The 15,290-nt window shown below is 43.3% G+C and overlaps 1 protein-coding gene across 2 annotated transcripts in view; it reads right to left on the reverse strand.

Moving 5' to 3' along the window:
- LOC141160887 (protein mono-ADP-ribosyltransferase PARP15-like) overlaps window positions 1-15,290 on the reverse strand; it is a 108,834-nt gene that overhangs the window by 75,251 nt on the left and 18,293 nt on the right. The window contains exon 5 of one of the 2 annotated variants that reach the window (XM_073645690.1): window positions 9,323-9,451. The exons of the other annotated variant lie outside the window; for it this stretch is intronic. The gene's annotated coding sequence lies outside the window, so the exon portion shown is untranslated. The remainder of the gene's footprint in view (window positions 1-9,322; window positions 9,452-15,290) is intronic. 2 annotated transcript variants of the gene reach the window in all.

Below are 15,290 nucleotides of genomic sequence, written 5' to 3' on the forward strand. Positions count from 1 at the left end.
TTTTTTTAGCCTGTGACAGCTGCCAAACATGAAAACCCGATATAAATCTGGTATCGCTGTAATAGCACTGACCCGAAGAATAAAGTTATCTAATCACTTATACCGCATGAGGAACGGCGTAAAATATAAATAAAACCAATTCTTCACTTGCTGTTGATTTATTCATTCTGCCTCCCAAAGTTTGCAATATGGCTCGGTTCACATCTATCCTGCACTCTGTGCTGAGCGCTTACATCGGGGTTTCCATGTAAATCTCTGAAATACGTGATTCAGACGTAACCCCCGGCGGAAGATTCCCTGTAATGAGGCCGATGGAGGCACCGTGGATGCCGTCTGGCCTGTGATCCGGTGGTGTCTGTCTTTTTATTAGGCGTGCATAAAAGTGCCGTCGGTCACAGTTTTGTGAACCTCTGAAAAAAGAGGACGCCACTAAACAGAGGCCAGACGGAGTACAGAGTAACTCTGTTGCCTCGTTATAGTGAATGGATCCCTTGGGGGTTTCATCTGAATTACGTCACTCAGATTTGAATGGAAACCCTGATATCAGTGCCCAGTGTAGAGCACAGGATAAATGGGAACATTTTACATAACATTTTGGATCACAATAAAAGGTTAGACTCAATCCACAAAAAAAGCAAGTCACCATTCAGGTCCGTCTTCTGTTAACGGAAATATAGGGGGCTTCCACGTTACTATTAGCACAAAGGTTATGGAGAAGCGAAATGGCCCTTGCCCCCCCAAAAGAAATTCAGCAAATTCTGTGCTCCCAAATACAAATGCCCACCGCCCTTTTGAGCCCCACAGTGTGCCTAAACCGCAGTTAGCGGCCACATATTTGACATTTCTGTAGCGATGAGAGCCTGCCTAATTTATGGGTGCATGTATCCAGAAGCACGAGCTGGGCATAACTTACTAGTCACTACAACATACTGGTCGCTGCAGCAATTTTCACTCAGCAGCATCCACTGCCGCTTGTTTCTGGAAAACACCCATGTAGTTAAAATCCTCACCACACCTGTAGATAAATTCCCAAAGGGGTGTAATTTCCAAAATGGAGTCACTTGAGGGAGGATTCTGCTCATCTAGCACTTAGGAGCTCTGTATATGAAGTCTGCATTCTATTCTAGGAAAATCTGTGCTTCAGAAGGCAAATAGCACTCTGTCACTCCCGAGTCGTGCCGTGTGGCTAAGCAATACTGTACAGCCACATATGGGAATTTCTACTTTCAGCAAAAATTATGTGACAAATTTTGGTGCCATTTGAACCCATTTATTGTTGTGAAATTGTAAAATCTGGGTCCAAAACAAAACTTTGGTGGTAAAAATGTAATTATTCTTTCCTCACCGCCCAATGGTGTAAAATCCTGTGAGGCACATGTGGTGTCAACATGCTCACTCCACCCCTAGATGAAATCATTGAGAGGAGTAGTTTGTAAAATGTGACATGGCACCGTTAAACCAGCCCAGCAAAATATGAACTCCAATATGGTGCTTCTTCCCTTCTGAGCTTTGCACTGTACCTCAAAAGTAGTTTGACCACATATGGGGTATCTGCATACGCAGGAGAAATTGCACAACAAATTTTGGGGTCCATTTTCTCCTGCTATCCTTAGGAAAATGAAAATATTGGGGGCTAAAACAACATTTTTGTGGGAAAAAAATATTTTTTTCATTTTTACAGATCCACGTAGTAAAATTCTGTGAAGCACCTGTGGCTTCAGGGTGCTCATCACACATCTAAATTACTTGAGGGGTCTAGTTTCCAAGATGGGGTCACTTGTGGGGGGGGGTTCACTGTTTAGGCACATCAGGGGCTTTCCAAAGGCGATATGACACCCGCAGACCATTTCATCAAAGTCTGCGTTTTAAAATGTCACTCCTTCCTTCCTGAGCCCTGGCGTGAACCCAAACAATAGTTTTGGTCCACATGTGGGGTATCTCCGTGCTCAGGAGAAATTGTACAACAAATTGTGGGGTCCACTTTCTCCTGTTATTCTTGTGAAAATAAAAAAATTGGGGCTAAAAGATAATTTTGGTGGGAAAAAAGTGTTTTTTTTATTTTCACAGCTCTACGTTATGAACTTTTGTGAAACACTTGGGGGTTCAAAGTGCTCACCACACATCTAGATAAGTTCCTTAAGGCATCTAGTTTCTAAAATAGGGTCACTTGTGGGGGGTTTCAATTGTTTAGACACATCAGGGGCACCCCCAACACGACATGGCGTCCGCTAATTATTCAAGCAAATTTTACATTCAAAAGTCAAATGGCGCTCCTTTCCTTCTGAGCCATGCCGTGCGCCCAAACAGTGGTTTTCGTCCACATATGGGGGATCGGGGTGCTCAGGAAAAATTGCACAACACATTTTGGGGTCCATTTTTTTCCTGTTACCCTTGCGAAAACAAACAAAAAAAAAATGTAGGTCTAAAGTAAAATTTTTGTGAAAAAAAGTAAAATGTTCATAGTTTTCTTCCATATTCCAAAAATTCCTGTGAAGCACCTGAAGGGTTAATAAACTTCTTAAATGTGGTTTTGAGCACCTTGAGGGGTGCAGTTTTAAGAATGGTGTCATTTTTGGATATTTTCTGTCATAAAGGCCCCTCAAAGTCACTTCAAATGTGATGTGGTCCTTAAAAAAAATGGTTTGGTAAATTTAGTTGGAAAAATGAGAAATCGCTGGTCAACTTTTAACCCTTATAACTTCCTAGCAAAAAAAAAAAAAATTGGTTCCAAAATTGTGCTGATGTAAAGTAGACATGTGAGAAATATTAATTATTAACTATTTTGTGTGACATAACTCTCTGACATGACAATTCAAAATTGCAACATTATCTCCAAATTTCCAATTTTTTCACAAATAAACGCAAAGTCATATCAAATAAATTTTACAACTATAATGAAGTACAATATGTCATGAAAAAAACATCCTCAGAAACAGTGGGATCTGTTGAAGCGTTCCAGAGATATTACCTCATAAAGTGACACTGGTCAGAATTGTAAAAATTGGCCTGGTCATTAACGTGCAAACAGCCTTCGGGGATAAAGGGGTTAAACATCACAAGCGCAACATCAGGAGATGGAGCCCCACATAGACAGAGACACAAGTCACATATCAGTACTAGGTGGATGAAAAACCACATATCCAACTAATATTGATGTGATTTATATCTCTTCTGGTTTGTCTTACCAAGTTATTTATGTGGACTCATACTTAAGCCAAAATCAGGAGAGGAATAATCAGAGAAAAAGTATAATAGAAACACGTCACCACTTCTGCATTTTTCACCCACTCCTGGTTTTGGCTTACAGATACTGATGTAAAAGCCAGACAGGAAATTGTGGCATCACTGCCGTGGATGAATTGGCACGGGATCACAGCAGCCCTTGGTTGGTCGAATACAGCTTCTACTAGTGCCTGCTCGGCACAACTAGCTCAGGTGATCATATATTGAGGTCTGCTCACCAGTACTGATTTACTGTACATAGGGAGCGCTTTTTTTGTTCTGGTATTCTGCAAATACTGAATGTGTGAATGTGGCCTTAGGAATACTCCTATAACCTGCTTTGCTGTCAGTTGATGTGGAAGTAAAAGTTGCACTAGAACCCTGGAGCTTGAAGACCCAAAAGACCTCTGCTATATATAAAGACATCAGTAGGAGAAGGTGGGGTCTTTGATACAGATTTTGCATTGGGGCCAAGGGCCTTTATGTATGTTGTAATGCACTGAAAGGGGTTTTCCGGTCTAAAGTGATAATGCAGCAGTCGCTCTGTGTGACTGCAGACTTATGAATCCCCCCAGCACAGGCACTGTGCGCTGCGGGGATTCTCCGGTATGAGACCCAGTAGCGGAGGGTATGTATGTGTTATACATACCCTCACCATTCAGCACCGCCTCGCTCCATACACTTGTATGGAGCAAGGCTACGCCCCGTCGAGTGACTTGGACGGCCAGTGGGCGCGTCCGATTAGAAGGCATGGCCTCGCTCAATACAATTCAATTGTATTATTATAGCGCCATTTATTCCATGGCGCTTTACATGTGAAAAAGTGGCATAATACAAGAACAATTACAATAATCTTGAACACAATGTGACAGCGACTGGTACAGGAGGAGAGAAGACCCTGCCCGCGAGGGCTCACAATCTACAAGGGATGGGTGAGGATACAGTAGGTGAGGGTAGAGCTGGTCGTGCAGCGGTATGGTGGAGCGGTGGTTACTGCAGGTTGTAGGCTTGTCGGAAGAGGTGTGTCTTCAGGTTCCTTTTGAAGGTTTCCACGGTAGGCGAGAGTCTGATGCTTTGGGGTAGAGAATTCCAGAGTAGGGGGGAAGCACAGGAGAAATCTTGTATGCGATTGTGGGAGAAGGAGATAAGAGGGGAGTAGAGAAGGAGATCTTGTGAGGATCGGAGGTTGCGTGCGGGTATGTAATGGGAGACTAGGTCTGAGATATATGGAGGAGACAGGTTGTGGACGGCTTTGTATGCCATGGTTAGGGTTTTGAACTGGAGTCTCTGAGCAATGGGGAGCCAGTGAAGAGATTGACAGAGAGGAGAGGCCGGGGAATAGCGGGGGGGACAGGTTGGTTAGTCGAGCAGCAGAGTTTAGGATAGATTGGAGGCGTGCGAGAGTGTTAGAGGGGAGGCCACAGAGTAGGAGGTTGCAGTAGTCAAGGCGGGAGATGATGAGGGCGTGCACTAGTGTTTTTGCAGATTCATGGTTGAGGAATGTGCGGATCCGGGAGATATTTTTGAGTTGGAGTAGGCAGGAAGTGGAAAGGGCTTGGATATGTGGTTTGAAGGAGAGTTCAGAGTCCAGGGTTACCCAAAGGCAGCGAGCTTGAGGGACTGGGGAGAGTGGGCAGCCATTGACGTTGATAGATAGGTCAGTTGGGGGGGGTTGAATGAGATGGCAGGAAGATGATGAATTCTGTTTTGTCCACGTTAAGTTTTAGAAATCTGGCAGAGAAGAAGGATGAAATAGCAGACAGACATTGTGGGATTTTGGTTAGTAAGGAGGTGATATCGGGTCCAGAGAGGTAGATCTGTTTGTCATCAGCATAGAGGTGATAATGAAAGCTGTGAGACTCTATGAGCTGTCCCAGGCCGAAGGTGTAGATGGAGAAGAGCAGCGGTCCTAGAACTGAACCTTGGGGGACACCGACAGATAGGGGGCGAGATAAGGAGGTGGTGTGTGAGTGGGAGACACTGAATGTCCGGTCTGTTAGGTATGAGGAGGTCCAGGATAGGGCCAAGTCTGTGATGCCGAGAGATGAGAGAGTCTGTAGTAAGAGGGAATGATCCACTGTGTCAAAGGCAGATGACAGGTCTAGGAGGAGGACGACAGAGTAGTGTCGCTTAGATTTGGCGGTTAGTAGGTCGTTGGTGACTTTAGTCAGTGCAGTTTCAGTAGAATGGTGCGGTCGGAAACCAGATTGTAGGCGGTCAAAGAGGGAGCAGGAGGAGAGGTTGGAGGACAGTTCAGAATGGACATGTTGTTCCAGTAGTTTTGAGGCATAGGGGAGAAGTGATATGGGGCGATAGCTAGACACGGAGGATGAGTCAAGGGAGGGCTTTTTGAGGATGGGTGTGATTGAGGCATGTTTGAAGCTTGAGGGGAAGACACCATTTATTTCTATGGAGAGTGAAGCGCGCCCACTGGCCGGTGATATACAGTACAGACCAAAAGTTTGGACACACCTTCTCATTTAAAGATTTTTCTGTATTTTCCCGACTATAAAAATTTTACATTCACACTGAAGGCATCAAAACTCTGAATTAACACATGTGGAATTATATACTTAACAAAAAAGTGTGAAACAACTGAAAATATGTCTTATATTCTAGGTTCTTCAAAGTAGCCACCTTTTGCTTTGATGACTGCTTTGCACACTCTTGGCATTCTCTTGATGAGCTTCAAGAGGTAGTCACCGGAAATGGTTTTCACTTCACAGGTGTGCCCTGTCAGGTCTAATAAGTGGGATTTCTTGCCTTATAAATAGGGTTGGGACCATCAGTTGTGTTGTGCAGAAGTCTGGTGGATACACAGCTGATAGTCCTACTGAATAGACTGTTAGAATTTGTATTATGGCAAGAAAAAAGCAGCTAAGTAAAGAAAAACGAGTGGCCATCATTACTTTAAGAAATGAAGGTCAGTCAGTGTGAAAAATTGGGAAAACTTTGAAAGTGTCCCCAAGTGCAGTTGCAAAAACCATCAAGCGCTACAAAGAAACTGGCTCACATGAGGACCGCCCCAGGAAAGGAAGACCAAGAGTCACCTCTGCTTCTGAGGATAAGTTTTCCGAGTCACCAGCCTCAGAAATCGCAGGTTAACAGCAGCTCAGATTACAGACCAGGTCAATGCCATGCAGAGTTCTAGCAGCAGACACATCTCTTCAACAACTGTTAAGGGGAGACTTTGTGCACCAGGCCTTCATGGTAAAATAGCTGCTAGGAAACCACTGCTAAGGACAGGCAACAAACAGAAGAGACTTGTTTGGGCTAAAGAACACAAGGAATGGACATTAGACCAGTGGAAATCTGTGCTTTGGTCTGATGAGTCCAAATTTGAGTTCTTTGGTTCCAACCACCGTGTCTTTGTGCGACGCAGAAAAGGTGAAAGGATGGACTCTACATGCCTGGTTCCCACCGTGAAGCATGGAGGAGGAGGTGTGATGGTGTGGGGGTGCTTTGCTGGTGACACTGTTGGGGATTTATTCAAAATTGAAGGCATACTGAACCAGCATGGCTACCACAGCATCTTGCAGCAGCATGCTATTCCATCCGGTTTGCGTTTAGTTGGACCATCATTTATTTTTCAACAGGACAATGACCCCAAACACACCTCCAGGCTGTGTAAGGGCTATTTGACCAAGAAGGAGAGTGATGGGGTGCTACACCAGATGACCTGGCCTCCACAGTCACCAGACCTGAACCCAATCGAGATGGTTTGGGGTGAGCTGGACCGCAGAGTGAATGTAAAAGGGCTAACAAGTGCTAAGCATCTCTGGGAACTCCTTCAAGATTGTTGGAAGACCATTTCCGGTGACTACCTCTTGAAGCTCATCAAGAGAATGCCAAGAGGGTGCAAAGCAGTCATCAAAGCAAAAGGTGGCTACTTTGAAGAACCTAGAATATAAGACATATTTTCAGTTGTTTCACACTTTTTTGTTAAGTATATAATTCCACATGTGTTAATTCAGAGTTTTGATGCCTTCAGTGTGAATGTACAATTTTCATAGTCATGAAAATACAGAAAAATCTTTAAATGAGAAGGTGTGTCCAAACTTTTGGTCTGTACTGTGTGTGTGATATAGATATATATATATATATATATATATATATACATATACACACAGTTATATGAAAAAGTTTGGGCACCCCTATTAATCTTAAGCTTAATGTTTTATTAAAATTGGTGTTTTTGCAACAGCTATTTCAGTTTGATAAATGCAATAACTGTTGGACACAGTAATGTTTCTGCCTTGAAATGAGGTTTATTGTACTAACAGAAAATGTGCAATCTGCATTCAAACAAAATTTGTCCGGTGCATAAGTATGGGCACCCTTATCATTTTCTTGTTTTAAATACTCCTACCTACTTTTTACTGACTTACTAAAGCACTTTTTTTGGTTTTGTAACCTCATTGAGCTTTGAACTTCATAGCCAGGTGTATGCAATCATGAGAAAAGCTACTTAAAGTGGCCACTTGCAAGTTGTTCTCCTGTTTGAATCTCCTCTTTAGAGTGGCATCATGGGCTCCTCAAAACACCTGTCAAATGATCTGAAAACAAAGATTATTCAACATAGTTGTTCAGGGGAAGGATACAAAAAGCTGTCTCAGAGATTTAACCTGTCAGTTTCCACTGTGAGGAACATAGTAAGGAAATGGAAGAACACAGGGACAGTTCTTGTTAAGGCCAGAAGTGGCAGGCCAAGAAAAACATCAGAAAGGCAGAGAAGAAGAATGGTGAGATCAGTCAAGGACAATCCTCAGACCACCTCCAGAGAGCTGCAGCATCAACTTGCTGCAGATGGTGTCACTGTGCATCGGTCAACTATACAACGCACTTTGCACAAGGAGAAGCTGTATGGGAGAGTGATGCGAAAGAAGCCGTTTCTGCAAGCACACCACAAACAGAGTAGGCTGAGGTATGAAAAGCACATTTGGAGGAGCCAATTTCTTTTTGGAAGAAGGTCCTGTGGACTGATGAAACCAAGATTGAGTTGTTTGGTCATACAAAAAGGCGTTATGCATGGCGGCAAAAAAACACAGCATTCCAAGAAAAACACTTGCTACCCACAGTAAAATTTGGTGGAGGTTCCATCATGCTTTGGGGCTGTGTGGCCAATGCTGGCACCGGGAATCTTGTTAAAGTTGAGGGACGCATGGATTCCACTCAGTATCAGCAGATTCTTGACAATAATGTTCAAGAATCAGTGATAAAGTTGAAGCTACGCAGGGGATGGATCTTTCAGCAAGACAATGATCCAAAACACCGCTCCAAATCTACTCAGGCATTCATGCAGAGGAACAATTACAATGTTCTGGAATGGCCATCCCAGTCCCCAGACCTGAATATCATTGAACATCTGTGGGATCATTTGAAGAGGGCTGTCCATGCTCGGCGACCATCAAACTTTACTGAACTGGAATTGTTTTGTAAAGAGGAATGGTCAAAAATACCTTCATCCAGGATCCAGGAAATCATTAAAAGCTACAGGAAGCGACTAGAGGCTGTTATTTTTGCAAAAGGAGGATTTACTAAATATTAATGTCACTTTTCTGGTGAGGTGCCCATACTTATGCACCTGTCAAATTTTGTTTGAATGCAGATTGCACATTTTCTGTTAGTACAATAAACCTCATTTCAAGGCAGAAACATTACTGTGTCCAACAGTTATTGCATATATCAAACTGAAATAGCTGTTGCAAAAACACCAATTTTTATAAAACATTAAGCTTAAGATTAATAGGGGTGCCCAAACTTTTTCATATAACTGTGTATATATATATATATATATATATATATATATATATATATATATATATATATATATATATATATATATATATATATATATATATATATATATATATATATATATATATATATATATATATATATATATATATATATATATACCCTCCGTTACCGGGTCGCATACCAGCGAATCCCCGCAGCGCACAGTGCCTGTGCTGGGGGAATTCATAAGTCTGCAGTCACTCTGTGTGACTGCAGACTTATCACTTTTGACCGGACGACCCCTTTAAACACTAAACATCACATATACATTATGCAGTAAGTGTTTGAAATGTAAACTTACCTTGAGAATTCAACAAAGCCTCGGAGCTAGATGTTATGCTTTACATATCAAATGTATACTGGATATAGAGTTTTGTAAAAGTTACACAAAACGAAAGAGATTCTTTATGAAGGTTTCCATTTTCACTTCCTTCATTAGGATAAGAATAGAAAAAGCAGGATTTATGCAAATTCATCAAGTAAGAAAAAACAAACAAAACAAAAACAAGTGAATGAGAATGAGCTGCAATACCTGGAACTGTGAAGGTACTGCTTGAAGTCTACTTTTAATAGTATAAAGGTATGTGCATATGATCCGGAGCCGCCTGCGGCCCCGATGCTACATAACAGCCGCGCGACTTCCACCCTCATATGCAAATGACCAACTGCAATTCTTTTTTCCCACATGCGGACTTTTTTCATTGACGTTAATCTATGGGGAAAGTCCACATGCGGACCCGCAAGAGAAATTGACATGCTGCGGTCTGGAAAGACGCGCCACATGTCAGTTACAGCGGGTGATCCGTCCACTATGCTGTAACATCTGGACCCTGCTGGTTTGATGCTGGATAAACACGCAGCGTCTCCTGATCGTGTGCACATACCCTATGGCCGATTTCACATGTCCGTATATCTCCTGTACCGGTACCGGAGATATCCGTCTCCTGTGTGTCCGAGTGTGTCACACATGTGGCAACCGTGTGCCACATCAGGGTCACATGGACCGGCGCCTGGGAATCAGCGCTACAGTTAGCGCTGTTCCCAAGCGCCGGGTGCTGAATGCTGCCCTCATCATGGTTCCCTACCGGCGCTGCGATCAGCACCAGCAGGGTCCTTGATGAGGGTAATGGTAGTGTGATCCTACAGTGTCCCTGTGTAAAAATAAGAATAAAATAATAAAATCCTTATACTCACCTGTCCATAGATGTCCCTCGCTGTAATCCATGCGACCACTGACACAGAGGAGCCGGGGAGAATGAGCCGCTCCAGCGAGCGGCTTCGGGGCTGCGGTCAGGAGTGGTGTCCTGTCACTCACTGAACGCAGCTCTGGAGCCACTCATTCTCCCCGGCTCCTCTGCTAATCAGTCGCATGGATTACAGCAGGGGACATCTCCGGACAGGTGAGTATATGGATTTTATTATTTTATTCTTATTTTTACACAGGGAAACTGCGGGATTAGACTAATACTACCCTCATCATTGTCCCTGTTAGTGCTGATCACAGCACCGGCAGGGCACCATGAGGAGGGCAGCATTCAGCACCCGGGGCTTGGGAACAGCGCTAACTGTAGGGCTGATTCCCAGGCACCGTACGTGTCACACGGATGACACACAGATGTCATCCGTGAGGTACGTTTTGCGGACCGTGTATCCATGAAAAAACGGACATGTAAGCATATGGAGCAAACGGACACACGGTCTGTGAAAACACACTGGGGTGTGCACAGACCCATAGATTTTCATGGGTCTGCGTGTGTCAGTGTCTCCAGTACATGTGGAAACTGTCACCACTCGTACCGGAGATACTGACATGTGAAAGAGCTCTAAATGAAAGTGAAAAAAGGTTGATCATCAAGTTATGAATGTTTTTTAACCCCTTACTGACATTGTCAGTAATAGTACGTCCCTGTGCCCTGAGCCTATTGGACCAGGTACGTACTATTACGCACAATATGATCGCGCCTGCACAGAAGCTCAGATTCTCACAGACACTCGGTGCTATGTGCCAGGAGAGATCTCGCACCGCTCCCGGCACATTAACCCCCAAAATGTTGCAATCGAAATCGATCGCAGCATTCCAGGAACAAGGGGAGGTAAGCGCGTGCCTCTTACCTTGTTTCCGGGGTCCCGGGCTGTGTCTGCTGCGTCCCGTTCGTTGCCATGGTGACCCGATGTAGTCATGATGACATCCAGGTCACCAAGAAGTTACTTTGATCATGCGCAGTACACGATCAAAGTAACTTGTGCCTGTGCAGGGCTGACAGCCTGCATAGCATAGAGATGCTGCTGCATCTCTATGCTATACAAGCGATCAGCCTGCAAAAAATGAAAGTCCCATAGTGGGACAAAGTGTAAAAGTAAATAAAAAGTGTCAGAAAGTGAAAAAAATATTTAATAAAAATGAAAAAAGAATAAAAATATATATATATATATATATATATATATATAAACACACACACACACACACACACACACACATACACTGTACCCATAAATAATTATTATGAAAAAAACAATAAAAGTACACATTTGGTATCGCCATGTCCGGAAAGATCTGACCTATAAAACTGTTCCACTAGTTAACTTTAGTGAACACGGTAAAAAATACAAAAAAAAACTATGCTTTATCATCATACTGCCAAGCAAAAAATGGAATAAAACGCGATCAAAAAGACTAATGTAAATAAAATGGTACCGATGAAAACCTCATCTTGTCCCTCAAAAAGCAAGTTGCCGTACAGCTCCATAAGCCAAAAAAATGAAAAAGTTATAGCTCTCAGAATAAAGTGATACTAAACAAATTATTTTTTCTATAAAATAGTTTTTATTGTGTAAAAGCGCCAAAACATAAAAAAATATATAAATCTGGTATCACTGTAAACATACTGACCCGAAGAATAACGCTAGCTTATCAATTTTACCAAACGTGGAACGGCATAAAAAAAACCCCTCCAAAAAATTCCTGAATTGTTGGTTTTTGTTTATTCAGCCTCCCAAAAATCGGAATAGTAAGCGATCAACAAATGTAATTTGCCCGAAAATGGTACCAATAAAACCATCAACTCGACCGCAAAAAACAAGCACTTACATGACTCTGTCGGCCGAAATATGGAAAAATTTTTGCAAAAACTAGTCTTTGCAAAAAAAAGCTTCTTTTAGTGTGTCACAGCTCCCAAACATAAAAACCCGATATGAATCTGGTATCGCTGTAATCGCACCGACCCAAAGAATAAAGTTGTCTAATCACTTATACCGCACGAGGAACGGCGTAAAAAATAAACTCTAGGGTTCTGTTAGGGTTAGGGTTGCGCTAGGGTTTAGGGTTGCGCTAGGGTTAGAATTTTCAAGAGTATAGAAAAAAAAAACTGATGATCGTATGGCGACTAGTGTTGAGCGCAAGTGCTCGCTACTTGAGTTTGCATCGGGTGCTCGGGTATGCACCGAGTATGGCAGGTGCTCGAGTGACATGCTCGAGTCTCCGCCCAACATGTTTTGCGGCTGTTATATAGCCATAAAAACCTCGCGTGGATTGCCTGCCATGCATGAGCGATTCCCCCATGTTTATTTTGGGTGTCTAACAACCGTGAAACATTTGGAGCGGGGACTCGAGCATGTCACTCGAGCACCTGCGATACATGGTGCATACCCGAGTACCCGATGCAAACTCAAGTAGCGAGCACTTGCGCTCAAGACTAATGACAACTTATTCAATATGATGACCTAATGTTATCAAATTCTGTGTCGCACCTCTAGGTTCAAAATGTTCATTATACCCCTTGATAAAATCGCTGAGGGGTCTAGTTTCCAAAATAGGGTCACTTGTGGGGGGTTTCCACTGTTTAGGCACATAAGGGGCTCTCCAAACGCAACATGGCCTCCGCTCTCGATTCCTGCCAATTTTGCGTTCAAAAAGTCACACAGTGCTCCTTCCCTTCTGAACCCTGCCGTGCGCACAAACAGTGTATTTTCCCCACATATAGGGTATCGGCGTACTCAGGAGAAATTGCAGAATAGTTTTTGCCATCCATTTTCTCCTCTTACCCTTGTGAAAATAAAAAACTGGGGGCTAAAAGATAATTTTTGTGGAAAAAGCTTGATTTTTTTATTTTCACGGCTCTACGTTATAAACTTCTGTGAAGAACCTGGGGGTTCAGGGTGCTCACCACACATCTAGAGAAGTTCCTTGAGGGTCTAGTTTCCAAAATGGGGTCAGTTGTTGGCGGTTTCCACTGTTTAGGCACATCAGGGGCTCTCCAAACGAGACATTGCATCCGCTAATTATTCAAGCAAATTTTACATTCAAAAAGTAAATGGCGCTCCTTCCCTTCCGAACCCTGCCGTACGCCCAAATAGTGGTTTTCCCCCACAAATGTGGTATTGGCTTACTCAGGAGAAATTGCACAACAAATTGCATGGTGCAATTTCTCCTGTAAGGCCGGGGTCCCACTAGCGTATGGCATCCGATGCAAGAGCATCGGATGCAATATGCTAATGACACTCGACTCCTTCTTCTGCGAGAGGGAGTCGAATGTCAGTGCTCTGATCCTCTCGCACACATGGCCCCCCCATCACTGCACACATGAAAAAAAATAAACTCTTATACTCACCTTTCTTCCTCACCTCTGCTCCAGCGCTGCATCCTGTCTGCCAGCAGCTCATGTCAGCATCTGAGCAGCGCATGACATCACTGCCATGCACCCTCAGACGCCGAGGTGAGCATTTAAAGAAAATGCATATTCACTCTTCTCCACTCCCATGGGCGTGGAGAAGTGTGAATATTCATTTACCTTTAGCAGCGGGCACACGTGGTAGCTGCAGCAGCGGCTACTACCTGTGCACCGCTCCGCCGCAAGGATGGGGGCCATAGAGCCATACTTTGAATTATATGTATAAAAATACAATGTCATCAATAATAAATATTCTATCCATTAAGGAAAAGCATATGAATAAAAGCCTCTTAGGCTATGTGCCCACGATCAGGCTATAGCAGCGCTTTGGACGCAGCGTATTTTCACTGAGTCCAAAATGCGGAGTTCAATCACCCAGTTAAATCCGCATGTGTTCATTGAACAATGTGGATTTACCGCATCCAACAGAAGTTGACATGCTGCGGCTTGTAAACCTGCACCGCAGGTGAGTATATGCAGCGTCAAATAGAAGAACAGTGGGCGTGGGATTTCTATAAATCCCTCCACTGTACTTGCATCGTATAACACAGGGTTTTGGACGCAGCTCAGGTGAGCTGCATCCAAAAAGCTGCTATTCCTGATGGTGGGGATGTACCCTTATATGTTGCTCTAAAAAATAAATAAATAACTCTGACACTTGCAAAAAGAGAAAAAATTCCTGTGTTTCAAAATTGGGTTGGTCTTTGAATTGAAGTGTTGTCCTGGATTACAAACACATGTCTACTTCCTTACAAGAAGAGCATTGTTGTGAACACTCCACATTGAAGGTTCCATAGGCTGTGTGCAGGGGTGGATTAAGAGTAGCAAGGGCCCCGGGCAGTTTAGAAGGCGCGGGCCCCCCCCCCACCTGATTTATCACGTGACATGTCACATGATCCCCTGTGATAGATCATGTGATAGTTCACGGGAAATTAATTTGGCACAATATTAATTGTGCTGCCTCATCTGAGAGCAGCACAATATTGGGGCAGATACCCTGATTCCAGCGATGTGTCACTTTTTCAGCTGCTTGTTGTCATTTTGAGAAAATCACCGTTTTATCTGCTGCAGATCTAGCAGCTCTCTGAATGCTGCGCTCTGTATAGCCCCACCCACACCACTGATTGGCAGCTTTCTGCCCATGCTCAGTGTACAGTGAAATCTACTGATCAGTGATGGGGGTGGGGTCCTACAGAACTTACTAGTCATCTAGTGATAATTACCTTCTGACAAATCAATGATTTTATCAAAACAACACTAAGCAGCCCAGTAAGTGACACATTACTGGAATCAGTGCCTCTAACCCTACATTATGCTGCTCTCAGATTAGGTGGCAAAAACCTGATGACAGATTCCCTTTAAAGGAGCTGTAAACACAAAAACGTTTGTATTAAAAAAAAATACAAGCCAATTGTGAAATTAACTTTTTTTCATTGTTAATTCACATTAGACTGTATCTTCAACACTTGTCAGCAGGTCTTATTACAGACTCTGAATAGGGCAGCTCTCTCCCTCTCCCTCAGCAGAAAGTCACAGCATGGTTAAAAAACGGGATCTTTTATGATTTTCTCATAATAAATAAAAAAGGACATGCAAGTCCTC

This window comes from Phyllobates terribilis, unplaced genomic scaffold (genome assembly GCF_046119375.1).
Source record: "Phyllobates terribilis strain yellow unplaced genomic scaffold, ASM4611937v1 Scaffold_9__5_contigs__length_417890890, whole genome shotgun sequence".
In the NCBI taxonomy this organism is placed as follows: Eukaryota; Metazoa; Chordata; class Amphibia; order Anura; family Dendrobatidae; genus Phyllobates; species Phyllobates terribilis.